Source organism: Myotis davidii, unplaced genomic scaffold (genome assembly GCF_000327345.1).
Source record: "Myotis davidii unplaced genomic scaffold, ASM32734v1 scaffold363, whole genome shotgun sequence".
Lineage (NCBI taxonomy): Eukaryota > Metazoa > Chordata > Mammalia > Chiroptera > Vespertilionidae > Myotis > Myotis davidii.
The window spans coordinates 1,506,447-1,519,368 of record NW_006294069.1 but is presented as its reverse complement, the minus strand read 5'-3'; the positions used below and the strand labels follow the sequence as shown (position 1 = coordinate 1,519,368).

The window sequence follows — 12,922 nt, the reverse complement described above, 5'->3', positions numbered from 1 at the left end:
CAGTCTGGCTGGCTGAAGCCTCGCTGAGTAAAGCAGGTTTCTGGAGTTTTTTTTAGCTTCTATATTTGCAACATAGTTACTTAGAGTTGCAGCTGAGAGGCCGGCAAGTCAGGCGGGGAACGTTGGAGTCCTCCGTCACTGAAGCAAGCAAGCCTCCCTATTCACATCAGCTGCCTGGCTGCTGGCCGCCATCTTGGCTGCCAGTTAATTTGCATATCTTGCTGATTAGCCAGTGGGAAGGGTAGCGGTCATACGCCAATTACCCTGTTTCTCTTTTATTAGTGTAGATTTCTATAGATAAAAACTCAGTTCTGTTTTAGCTTTCCTGGCTAGTTAGTGCTGATTTTCTTTTTATATATTCAAAGGGTTCAGCAAGAGAAGTGTGGACAACCAGCAGTGTAATAGAGGGGAAAGACCAATGAACTAAGCAAGAAGACCTGATTTTAGTAGTTTTGTCTCACCTCTTAGTATGCTAAACTTCAGCTTCCTCATTTATAAAATGTGTACATCTGCCTATCTAATCCTATAGGATTGTTAAAAAAGCAAATAACGTAGCTTATAGGGAGCACCAAATATGTAAATATGTAAAATGATGGTAATTTCATTAATATTTGTCTAAATTATTTCCCATTTTATTTTGCAAACTCCCAGCCTGATTTCTCCAACTCACTGCTTTGACTTCACCCTTTATATCATGCAGAATTAAGATAATTTACTGAGGAAAAACAAGGAGAGAAATTGGCAGACTTTAGCTACCAATAAAGTTCTTACTTAGTACAAATCTAATATTAGAAATAGGAGCTTCCCATCTCTGAGTCAGTAGGTCAAATCTGATATTCAACCTAAAGTTACAGCCACTGGGTGCCATTTAGAAAATCCTGTTTAAAGGCACTGATTATCTTGTTTCATCCATTCAATGAATATTTATTAAGCAAAAACTCATATACTTGCTTCTCTGACTCACTACTATTCCACCATCCTGAGGTAGAAATAATGTATTAATAAACATAACTAGCAGACTGTTCTGGTGTTAATTATTCACTGGGAATTTCCCCAAGCTAAGCAGCCATTTGGCGAGAGAAGAAAGGACCTGTTATCAATGACGTAACCCAGCCCTAAAACAGCTGTTCTGCTGAAACACCAAACAAAAGTTCAGGAAATTTAGAAGCTGTTTAAAACACATAATTGGTTATGAGCCACCTTTGCTTACAACAATCCTTAGAGTTCCGTGTAAAAATTCTCACCTCATGTTCTAACAGAACTCTCAGCTTCCCTTTTACAGTACATCCAACACTACTGTTACACAGTATTTGTTGTCTATGCTTGCCAGTTACAACTGAGGGAGGGCAGGGACAATCTCTATTATGATTTTATCCTTGAATTCTTGCACATAGAAGGTACTCAGTAACTTTCTGTAGAAGGAATGAATAAAGAACCATAATTTTCATCCATTTTCAGCCATTGGGGAAGGATCTTTAGCTTCTTTGAACCCATTCCCTCAACTCTGTAATAGAAACAATATTTTATAATTTTTCATAAGAATGTGAAATATGAAAGTTAAGTGCCTATCACATAGTAATAGGCACTCAACAAGCAGTAACTATTATTAGTATTTTTACTATTACTCTTTTTTATCCATATAAACTGAATTCTTCTCAAAATAGAATTGTAATTTTATGTCCGTATTTCAGAAACCTTCGAAACGACTGCAGCTTAGCTCTTCATCTAACAAAAAGCAGTCGACATTAAGGTTAAAGCCCTTTTTAAGTAAGCTAAAATATGCTGGGCAGGCCAATTTGGTTTTTTGTTTGTTTGTTTTGCTTTGCTCTTAAGAGCTGGAATGTGAAATTAATGAAATCACTTTTAATATGCAACTGAGTTAAATGGTGATTGTCTTAGGTGGGTTGGTGTGTGAATTCTACAGAATACCAAATGACTTCTTTTTAAAGTCCTTTGTTGATTTCCATTCACTCTTCAACCCATGACGTCTGACTTTTGTTCCCTCCACTGCTCAAACTGTTGCTCTTATTAAGATTGCCAGTGAATATTTTTGGTCACCATCTTAAATGACAGTATTGACCATTCCTTTCTGCAGTTCTCACCTCCTTTGGCTTTCTTGTCATCATTCTTTGCTGGTTCTTCTTATACTCTCTACCCATAGCTGCCTAGTTGGTTTCACCAGCAATTCTTCCCCTGTCCATTTCTTAAAGGCTAATTTCTCCCAGGAAACCATCCTTGCCTCTCTTTTACTTTATAGTATAGAGGAAAATTTTGAACTTTTGGGGGGGCATGGAGTCATTATACAATGTCACTAAAACAAAAAAAAAGATTTCTGGTCCGTTTTTCTTAGTTATGTAGAAAGAACACTGGTACTAGAGTTAGGAGACCTGTGTTTGTATTGGTTGCATGACTTTAAAAGTGCATTCATTCTCTTTTTAGTCTGACTTATTTCACTTAGCATAATACCCTCTAGGTCCATCCATGTTGTTGCAAATGGCAAGACTTCATCCTTTTTATGGGTATTATTCCATTGTATATATGTACCACATCTTTATCTACTCATCCATAGATGGATACTTAGGTTGCTTCTATATCTTGGCTCTTGTAAATAATGCTGCAAAGAACATAGGGGTATATATGTCTTTTTGAATTAGAATTTCGTATTTGTTTGGATAAACACCTAGAAGTGGAATCACTGAGTCATATGGTAGTTCTATTTTTAATTTTTTGAGAACCTCCATACTGTTTTCCATAGCAGCTGCTCCAGTTGGTGTGCCTCCGTTGGTCGGAGTGATGTCTGTGCACGGAAGGGCCATGGGTTCAATTTCTGGCCAGGGCACATACCCAGGTTGCAGGTTTGCTCCCCATTTGGGGGTGTATGGGAGGCAACCAATGGATGTTTCTTTCTCTATTCCCTTCCTTCTTCTCTCTCTAAAATCAATCTTTTAAACATTTTAAAGGTCGGGGGATTAAGATGTACAAATTGCCAGATATAAAAAAAACCATGGGGATGTAAAGTACAGCATAGGGAATAAAGTCAATAATATAATAACTATATGTGTCAGATAGGTACTGCTCTTGTTGGGCTGATCACTTTGTAGGTTATGTGAATGTCTAATCACTGTGTTGTACACCTGAAACTAGCAAGGTGTTGTATGTAAACTATAATTGAAATTATTTTTTTATTTTTAAAGTACATTCATTCTTGAGACTCACTTTACTCTTCCTTAAAAAAAAACCTAAATATTTATTGTGAGGCATAAATAATATATACATCTGAAAATACCCCAAATAGTAGGCAAAATACTATTGCATAATATTATATCACCATCATACTTTATCAATAGTAAATATCTTTTTAGTTCTTCTCATGTCAGCTTGTAGCAGAACATTTTTCTGAGATAAGGGAATTCAGAAGTTTTGTGAGAGGGAATATAAAAATCTTTTTTAAAATTTTAAATGTATTTCTCTTCTAATTATATAATGTACTCATTTTATTAGGGATGCTTATCAACCATAAATAGTTTTCCAGCTTTGGGCTTAAGTCATGGTGAGAAGGGGAATTATAAAGAAACCATTTTATGAAAACTCTAGAAAAGGATGGAAAAGTCAAAGCTGAAATAACTGCTTTAGAGGAAGTGACTATGTAAGAATAAATCTTAGAGGAACTGATCTTTTCTCTTTTTATCTGTTAGACACCATAAAGCAAGAGCTTAAACAGTAATTAGACTATCCGGCCTAATTATTGTTTTCTGTAAGTATACTAGGTCTTTAAGTATCTGAAACCAATTGATATCCCTACTGAGATTTTTAGACAAAATATAAACTAGAGGTTTTTGCTTGTTTTTTTTCCCCCTAAAGTTTTATTATAAAAGAAGTAAGCATGCAGGTAAGTTGAAAGGATTGTACAGTACACATCCCTCTTGGGTTTACAATTAACATTTTGCTATACTGCATTGGCTTTATCAGATATCTACTCATTTATCCATCCCTGGGCTAGAAGTTTTTAGGCAGGAAAAAAATGTTTTATTTAATTTTTTCATATATTTTATATAACAACCTTAAATTTAAAAAAGTTCAATGCTTTACAAGCTGTAATTTTAACATTTTGAATATATTTAACATTAAATAAAAATACGCCATATGTAAAATATAAAAATATGAATGGAAAGATAATTGTCAAATTCAGGAGAATGGTTACATGTACAGAGAGTGGGAAAGGGCTCATAGAGAAGTTCATAGTGGTCTTCAACTGTAATGTGTGTGTTTTTATTGATTTTAGAGAGAGGGAGAAGCATCGATTTGTTCCAATTATTTATGCATTCATTAGTTGATACTATGTGCCCTGACCGGGGACTGAACTCACAACCTTGGCATATTGAGACAACACTAACTAACTGAGCTACCTGGCCAAGGCCTTCAACTGTAATGTTTTATTTCTTAAACTAGATGTCCAAAGCATGAAATTCGTGCAAGAGTAGGCCTTCCTTCCCCCAGCTGCCAGCACCGGTTTCCCTCTGGCACCTGGGACCCAGGCTTCTCTCGCAGCCCTGGCTTTGTCCAGAAGGACATCCAGTCTAATTAGCATATTATGCTTTCATTATTATAGATTCTGAAGAGTAAAACATTAGTATATGATATTGCATCTATTGAGTTATTTGGCTGTTTGTTATCCTGTTCTTTGCTAATATGTTTGAAATATTCCACAATTAAAAATTAAAAGTGCCAAAACCGGTTTGGCTCAGTGGATAGAGTGTTGGCTTGTGGACTGTGGACTGAGGGGTCCCAGGTTCGATTCCGGTCAAGGGCATGTACCTGGATTGCGGGCACATCCCCAGTGGGAGATGTGCAGTAGGCAGCTGATCGATGTTTCTCTCTCATCGATGTTTCTAACTCTCTATCTCTCTCCCTTCCTCTCTGTTAAAAAAAAATCAATAAAATATATTTTTTTTAAAAAATTAAAAGTAAGATTTACTACTTAGTTGTCTTTTCCCCTGGCAAAGTGCTTTTCACTTCACTTAAGATCCTTTGTTCAGTTGGCCTTCCAACTGAGGTGGATTGAATAGAATCTGACAGCACCTTATCTTTTCTCAGTTAGTTTGATGTACTAGCTAGAAGAATGATACAGAGTGCCCCCTTTCTACCAAGGATTGAGGAATATAACTTTTGTTACTTCTTGGTTTTTGCCTAACTCTGAGAGAAAAAGAACAAACATTTCCTGTATTATACTTAAATTCCTTGAAGCTATCTTACATGGTTGTAGAAAAGTGTATAATTGTGTAAGTATGTAATTTTGCATGTTCACCTGATTTCAAAGAATAAAGACATGGAAAGTGAAATATGGCCAGGGAAGCTGATACATGAAAACTTGGAGAGATAATGATGCCGCTCGGCCAGAGCCTGGAAACTTGACCAGTCTAAACAAACTGCATAGTACTAAATACTTGTGAAAGAGCTGAATCAATCCTGCTGCGATTTGAACTTTTGGCTCCTGAAAGTCTAGGACAAGCTTGAAAATAAAAATAAAGCCCTTACCTACAGGGTTGTGTTCCAGGCCCTTTACTGGATTCTCTGTATGAAGGAACATCTATCCAAAAAGCAAGAGGCAGCAGGAGAAATCTGAGGCAGTGAAAAGGAATCTTAGGAGTTTCTCCCTATGCCAGGTGTGGAGTGAGCTTGCAGGGGGAGAGAACCTCCATCATTAATTAATGTGTTGATTCCTTCAGGAAATATTTATCTAAAGCCCAAAGAAAAAATATAGTGGAATGTGATATAAAGGATCAACCAACCAGAATTATTTAGTTTTTATGACTTGCCAAGCATTTAGATGCCCCTTTCATGAAATAAGATGCTATGTAAAAAACAAAAGTCTAGGAAAACAAAAAATCTATAGATATAAGTGATTTGAAAAGTATCTGTGGTGGATATTACTTTGAAATGCAGAGTTCTGAGGGATCTGCTAGCAAGAGGAGGACATACAACAGCCAAAAAATCATCTTACTGCTCTCTTTAATACTGGGTTAGGTCCCTGTTATTGTCGGGCCTGCTAGGCATAGCTAGGGTGAAGTAGAGGAGAAGCCACCAGGTGCAGTGAGGAGGGCATTTAAGATTTCCAAGAGTTCTTCCTTTTAGCAGTAGACCTTTTCAGTCTTAACCTGTTCTGTAATGAGCCTCCATCGTCACAGAGACAGTATAGAACACTGGTTAAGCCACAGCGGTTCTCAACCTGTGGGTCGCGAACAATGAAAATACATCCTGCATATCAGATATTTACATTACAATTCATAATAGTAGCAAAATTACAGTTATGAAGTAGCAACGAAAATAATTTTATGATTGGGGGTCACCACAACATGAAGAACTGTATTAAAGGGTCGCGGCATTAGGAAGGTTGAGAACCACTGGCAGGCTCTGGAGCCAGAATAACTGGCTGGGTTTGAAATAGTGCTGTATAACCTTAGTCAAGTTACTTAACCTCTCTGAGCTATATAAAGATAATAATAGAATCATAAGGTTGTTTATGAGAATTGAATACTACATATAAACTCTTAATAAAGTATTTGGTACACAGTGAATGTCAGCCCGACAAATGTCAGTTATTGTTTTTATTTTCAAGAACTTCACAGCTACTCTAGCCTCCATTTTTTTGTTACTCCTAAATTCACTTCCCAATTTTCTACCTCTGTTTCACCCTATTCCAGGACACTGAAGGCTGCATTTGGCTCATTTACCTGTAACATGTTCCACAGCATTAGTATCAAACAAGATCTTAAATAAAATATATTCTGAAATAAAAATTACATAATCTTCAAAGTAGTTTAGTATTATATAATGTATGTTATAGTCTAAATAATTCTTGGAAATCCATTGTATGGTTCTTCATAATATGTTTCTTTATAATTCAGTGTATTTTTTTAGTCTCTCTCTCTCTAAGCATATGTTACTTTAAAAAAAAAAATTTTATTGATTGGTTTTGGAGAGAGAGAGAGAAAAACATCAATTTGTTGTTCCACCCAGTTATGCTTTCATTGGTTGATCCTTATATGTGCCCTGACTGGGGATCAAACCTGCAACCTTGATGTATCAGGACGGCCCTCTAACCAACTGAGCTACCCGGCCAGGGCAGTATATTTTACTTTTATATATATATATTAATGAAGTATATAAAAGATGGGGTGTAGAAAGATGATCTTGGGCCTGAGATAATAATAGATCACATGGGAAAATTAAAAACTAAACCTTTTAGGAGGGCAATTTTATAATATCTACCAATTCCTAAGATGTTTAAAATATTTTAACTAATTGCCAATTACACCTTCTAGGTATCCATCTAACAAATGTATTCACATGTATGTACAAAGATTGTGTGAAAGCATGTTTTGATGATCTTGTATATAATAGTAAATACTGGAAACAACTTAAATGTCCATCAGTAGAGGACTCTTTAAATAAATTATATATAATTGTAAAAATAGAATACCATGCACTTCTTTAAAAGAATGAGGTAAACTATATAAAAATGAGAAAATGTCCAAGATATAGTAATAAGTGAGTGGAAAAGCAAGAAGCAGAATAATATGTATAATACAGTTATATGTTTGTGTGCTTATGTGCATGTATGGGGTGGGGGTTTTTAAATCCTCACCTGAGGAAGTATTTATTTATTTAAATGTGAGAGAGAAAAATCATTTATCAGTTGCCTCCCATATTCGCCCTGACCAGGGTTCGAACCTGCAACCTTTTTGGTGTACTGGACGATGCTCCAACCTGCTGAGCCACCCAGTTGGGGCTGCATGTGTATTTCTTAAAGGGCAGCTATTATATTAATATATGCATATGAAAAGAAAATTTCTGGAAATATTAACAATTATCCCTGTGAGTAGATGGAAAGAAGAGTGACTTTTTATTTTACCTTTCTGAATACTAGTGGTGGGGGTGGGGTGGTAATCATTCCACATGTGTTACTTATGTTACTTATACTTTTTTTCTAACTAGTTAAAAAAATGTTTAGAGTGGGGATTAAATGGTTAAATGTTTTATAAGGTGTGTTGGACGTGAAAAGTGATCTATAAATGCCTATTATTTTTACTAAACAATAGAGCGTACGGCTTTTGTAACCTGAAGAAAGCAGCATTTCAGCATCTCTTCCTACTGGAGCATATGGTGGTTAAGACCATGTGGGATGGATGAATGCCTTAGAGATTGCTTCTCATGGAGTTGATATGCAATCTTTTTAGTATTCCCCATTGCTCTTATGGTGGAAAGTTCCATGGAAGGGAGTGGAAGGGCTCAGTGACATTGTTCCATCCAGTGTTTAAAACTATTGTCAGGTATTCTTTTAAATAAAACTATTAGCCACATGGTGATTGCAAAACATGATTGCTTCTAAGAGCCTTTGTTTACAGAGTTTGGTTTATTGTATTGTATGAAGAGTGCCTTTGACTAAGTGTAGTGAGATACCTCTTGGTGCTGTCTGGACTAGTTTAAAAATTAGGGGTGTTATCTTGAGAGTTTTATCCTAGTGTTTTACAGACCAACAGGAGATAGAATGTTTTGCTACTCCAGGTAACAGGTTTTTTGTTTTGTAACTCTTTAAAGTGTTTTTTCCCTTTTGACACTCGGGGGATTAATTTACTATTTATTTCTCCAGCTCACACCCTTAGAAAAAAAACAAAAAAATATAAATAAATCCCCCTGGTGGGTTAGAGTGTTGGTCTGCAGTCTGAAAGGTTGAGGGTTCGACTCCCAGTCAAGGGCACATACCTCCTCGGTTGCAGGTTCGATCTCTGGCCCTGGTCAGGGTGCGAGCGGAAGGCAACCAATCAGTGTCTCAACTTTCACATCGATGTTTTGTTTTGTTCTCTCTCTCTCTCTCTCTCTCTCTTCTTCTTCTCCCTCTCTCTCCCTCCTCTACACTCTCTAAAAAAATATCCTCACTCCTCAGGTGAAGATTAAAAATAAATAAATAAAATAACCCAGTCAGTGATTGAGCATTGACCTATGAACCAGGACTTCACGGTTCAATTCCCCGTCAGGGCATGCCTGGGTTGTGGGCTTAATCCCCAGTGAGAGGTGTGCAGGAGGCAGCCAATCAATGATTCTCTCATCATTGATGTTTCTATCTCCCTCTCCTTTCCTCTTTGAAATCAATAAAAAAAATACATTTTTAAAAAATAGATCTGATTGGTATAATTTTTCCTTATAACTAGGTATGTGTGTTTTTTAAGCCTCACCTAAGTATATGTTTTGTTTGCTTGTTTTGTTTTTTTAAAAAGATTTTTAGAGAGGAAAGAAAAGAGAGAAAAATTAATGTGAGAGAGAAATATACATCGATTGCCTCTTAAACACACCCCAATTGGGGATCAAACCCCCAACCTGGGTATGTGCCATGACTGGGAATCGAACCCACGACCCTTTGATGTACCAGATAGCCAAGGCTTAGTTAGTTGGGTGTCCTCCCATGCACCAAAGGGTTGCTGGCTCCATTCCAGTGTGGGCTCAATACTTGTTGTATGGGGAGCGGCTACAGTGTTTTGGACAGGTTCAAGCCTCGGACTAATGAGAGGACACAGTCCTCTCATGGCCATGTGCAAGTCCCAGCTGGAGGGTCAGAGCCTTCCCAGCACAATTATAGCCAACAGCTATAGTTGTAAGCTGGAACCTATGGTCCAAACACGTGGCCCCACGTGCCTTGTGATAGAGTTCAGGCACATGTAGTTGAGTAGGGTTGAAACTCACGAGAATGCTGTAAACATCTTGATCACGCCCCTACTTTGCCTCATGGCATCTGCTATAAAATAAAGACACGGCTTGTGGGCGCTGGCGCTGTCTCCTCATCAGGGAGCAGCATCCCACTGAGACCCAGCTTTCATTCTCTTGTCTGTCTTTTCTCAATCCTTTCATCACCCCCACTCAGGATCACCCTTGGCTGTGCTGGTACGGCACACCATTGGGCAGGGAAGGGTGGTGTAAGAGGCAACAAATGAATGTTTCGTTCTCTCATCAATGTTCCTCTCTCTCCTCTCTCTAAAAATCAATTTTAAAAATACTTTAAAATATTTTAATGGTTTAACATGTAATTCTATAAAAATGTTATTTGGTCCTAGCTAATGGTGTCAAGAGCCAAATTAACACTTTAAAATATTCATGTTTCTGAGCCTTAAAGTGGTCAGCAAATGCCATGACAAAATTAATTTCAAATCCAACTCAAGCAACAGTGTAAAAAAATGCAGCAATTTTTCTTCAGGAAACGTTGTGCAAATTTTTTTTAGAGAAAGCTCCTTCTGACTTCATGGGGAGTAGAAAACTAGCTTAGTTTATTTCATGCTGCTCAATCTAATTTGGAATCATTTTTTTTTAAGTCCTAGATGCTTGGGTACAGAGATCTTGCTCCCTAGAGCCTTGTTTCCTGACAGTGGAGAGTAAAGAATTAAATTGAGCTGAAACTAAATTGATTGACATTTTGACATTGTAAAGAGTGTGAAAATAATGGAAATTTTTTCAACTTTTTAAAACAGGCAGCAGTAGAAAGAACTATTTCCTTAAAGTTATCTAAGTTTGAAAAGATGATTTAATTATTTTCTTAAAAAACTGAGAGGCATATTCTAGCACTTTCCCAATTTCTTATATTACAGTTCAAAGCAAGAATTTAACTTGAAAAGCTTTTGAAAAAGCCTGGGTGAGGGAGTTAAAATAGTCTCCTTAGCTAAACAGGCACTGACAGAGGTCTTTTGAGGGAAAACAAAGGACTATGCACTTCTGGGGTGTCACTATAGGAACCTATTTATAAAAGACAACTATACATATTTATGAAATCTTTATCGCTAGCGTTTTTAAATGTGAGGGATATTAAGTGTGAATTGAGTAAGGTACATTTACTGCTGACTTTCTTTTTAATATGTTTTTATTGATTTTGGAGAGCGAGAGAAACAACGGGAGAAGCATCCATGAGAGATCGATCAGTTAGTTGGGCATGCCCCCGTGTACTGAAGGGTTGCTGGTTCAATTCCACTGTGCTCTGACCGGGAATCAATAGGGTGTCAGTGCTCAATCACTGAGCAACACTGACTGGGCCTACTGACTTCTTTTTAAGACAGATTCAGATGATTACCGTGCCATCATCTTTCCTAAAAGACATCATTTAATCTTGACTTCAGTAAAATTTCATCTCTGCTGTGTCATGAAAGGAACTAGACCCATCACCTTAATAGTTCTGTTTACTAGTAAACAGCCTGCTGCCTTTTTTTTTTTTTAATCACTGCAGGAGGTTGTAATAAATTACAGCCTGGAAGAAGTTTTTAAACTGGCAAGTTTGCCAGATATTTAAAGCAATTTATTTTGGGATGTATCAGCAGTTTGTTTTTTTCTTACACTGCATTTGGGTGCATGCTGACGCAGCCAGAACAAATCTTTCAAACATTTTCTTTCCTAGAGATGGATGAAGATAATGATGCACTGGACTCTAAGATCCAGACCTTTCACTAACTCTTCACTTGCCAATTGGTTCCTTCCTATGACCAGATCTGTAGAAAACTTAGATATCTATTTCCAATATCTATTTTCAATATGAGTTTGCCATATTTCTAGTCCCTCAGTGCCTTGGTAACAAGTTTTATGGAAGGATCAACTAACAGAAGAATAATTCTAGTTTTAGACACTGAATTTATAGTTTAGATTATTTCATTACTAGTATATTGAAAATTGCCAAACTTCCCAATAGGAAAAGAGATCTGAAAGTTTATATTTAAAAAGACACAGTTCTTCTTGATTTTAGCATATGTTGAGTCTTATGGTGACTTTTTTTTCTAATTTTAGTCTCTTTTCTCCTATAATTGGATAGTGAAATTGTTTTTTGGTGTGTTTTTTTTTTATTAATTTTTGGCTCTGGAATCGCTAAGGCAGCTTTAATGATATACATTTTAATCAAGTATTCAGAAAAGCTAAACATACTGGTGCCTAAAAATATTTGTCCTGATGAGATTAGGAGGAGGAGAGATAAGGGAGCTAACTTTTATTGAGTGCCTCCATGGGGCCAGCCTCTTTTGTAAGCTACCACCTAACATGTAGGAGAGAGAGAAGAGATTCTCCTTTTACAAAGAGCTGGTCCCTAGTCAGGTGAAAGGCACTGCTCAGTGAGTTGTTAGGCACATGATAAAGGCTTAAAGGCTTAAACTCATGAAGGCCTCACGGATTGGTGGGAAAGGCCCTAGATCAGGAGTCATAAAACTGGAGAGTTCCTATCAAAGTGGCATCAAACAAGGTCAACTGGCTTGACTTTGAATTTGTACACATCTGTAAGTATGAGGATATAATCTCTAGTCTGTCTTCCTTTCGGGATTGTCTGGCACAATGTAATTCCCGAGCATGACTGCACACTGGAATCACCTGGGAGCTTTGAAAAATGCTGACATCTAGAGTCCAACCTCAAGAGATTATTACGATTTGATTGGTCTTGGGTGCAGCTGATTACTGGGCGTTCTTAAATCTCCACAGGTGATTCACCTGTGCAGCTAAGGTGAATCTTTGGTTTGGAGGATGGTTAGGGAAGCGTTTTGTAAATTTATTTACAAGGGTTAGCAGACTGTGTCAATAATTTGGTTTTTTCCATCATAATTTCAACTGTTTTGCTTTTCTTTTTAAATCCAGCTAATCTCTGAATTTCCCCAGCCTTTAGCACATAGGAAGCCGTTGATAAATTGTTGCATTTATTAACGAGCAGCCTTTTAAAGTTTTAAAGTCATCTGAAAAATGGGGTTTGAGATTCAATGTATACAGACTGTTAAAAGGACCTTTATGTTGAAACATTCCCAAGAAATGTGAGAGCCTTTCTTGCCCACCCCCGGCTCGCTTCACTACTTCGCCCAAGTCGCGGCCGTTTGGGGATGACCCTTGTCCCCCCAAGCCCGACGCACGAAGCGGGATC

General features: G+C 37.2%; 1 protein-coding gene across 1 annotated transcript in view; it reads left to right on the top strand.

Moving 5' to 3' along the window:
* The window catches only part of SSH2 (slingshot protein phosphatase 2), a 132,884-nt gene that overhangs the window by 15,583 nt on the left and 104,379 nt on the right, over nucleotides 1-12,922 (top strand). The window lies entirely within an intron of this gene.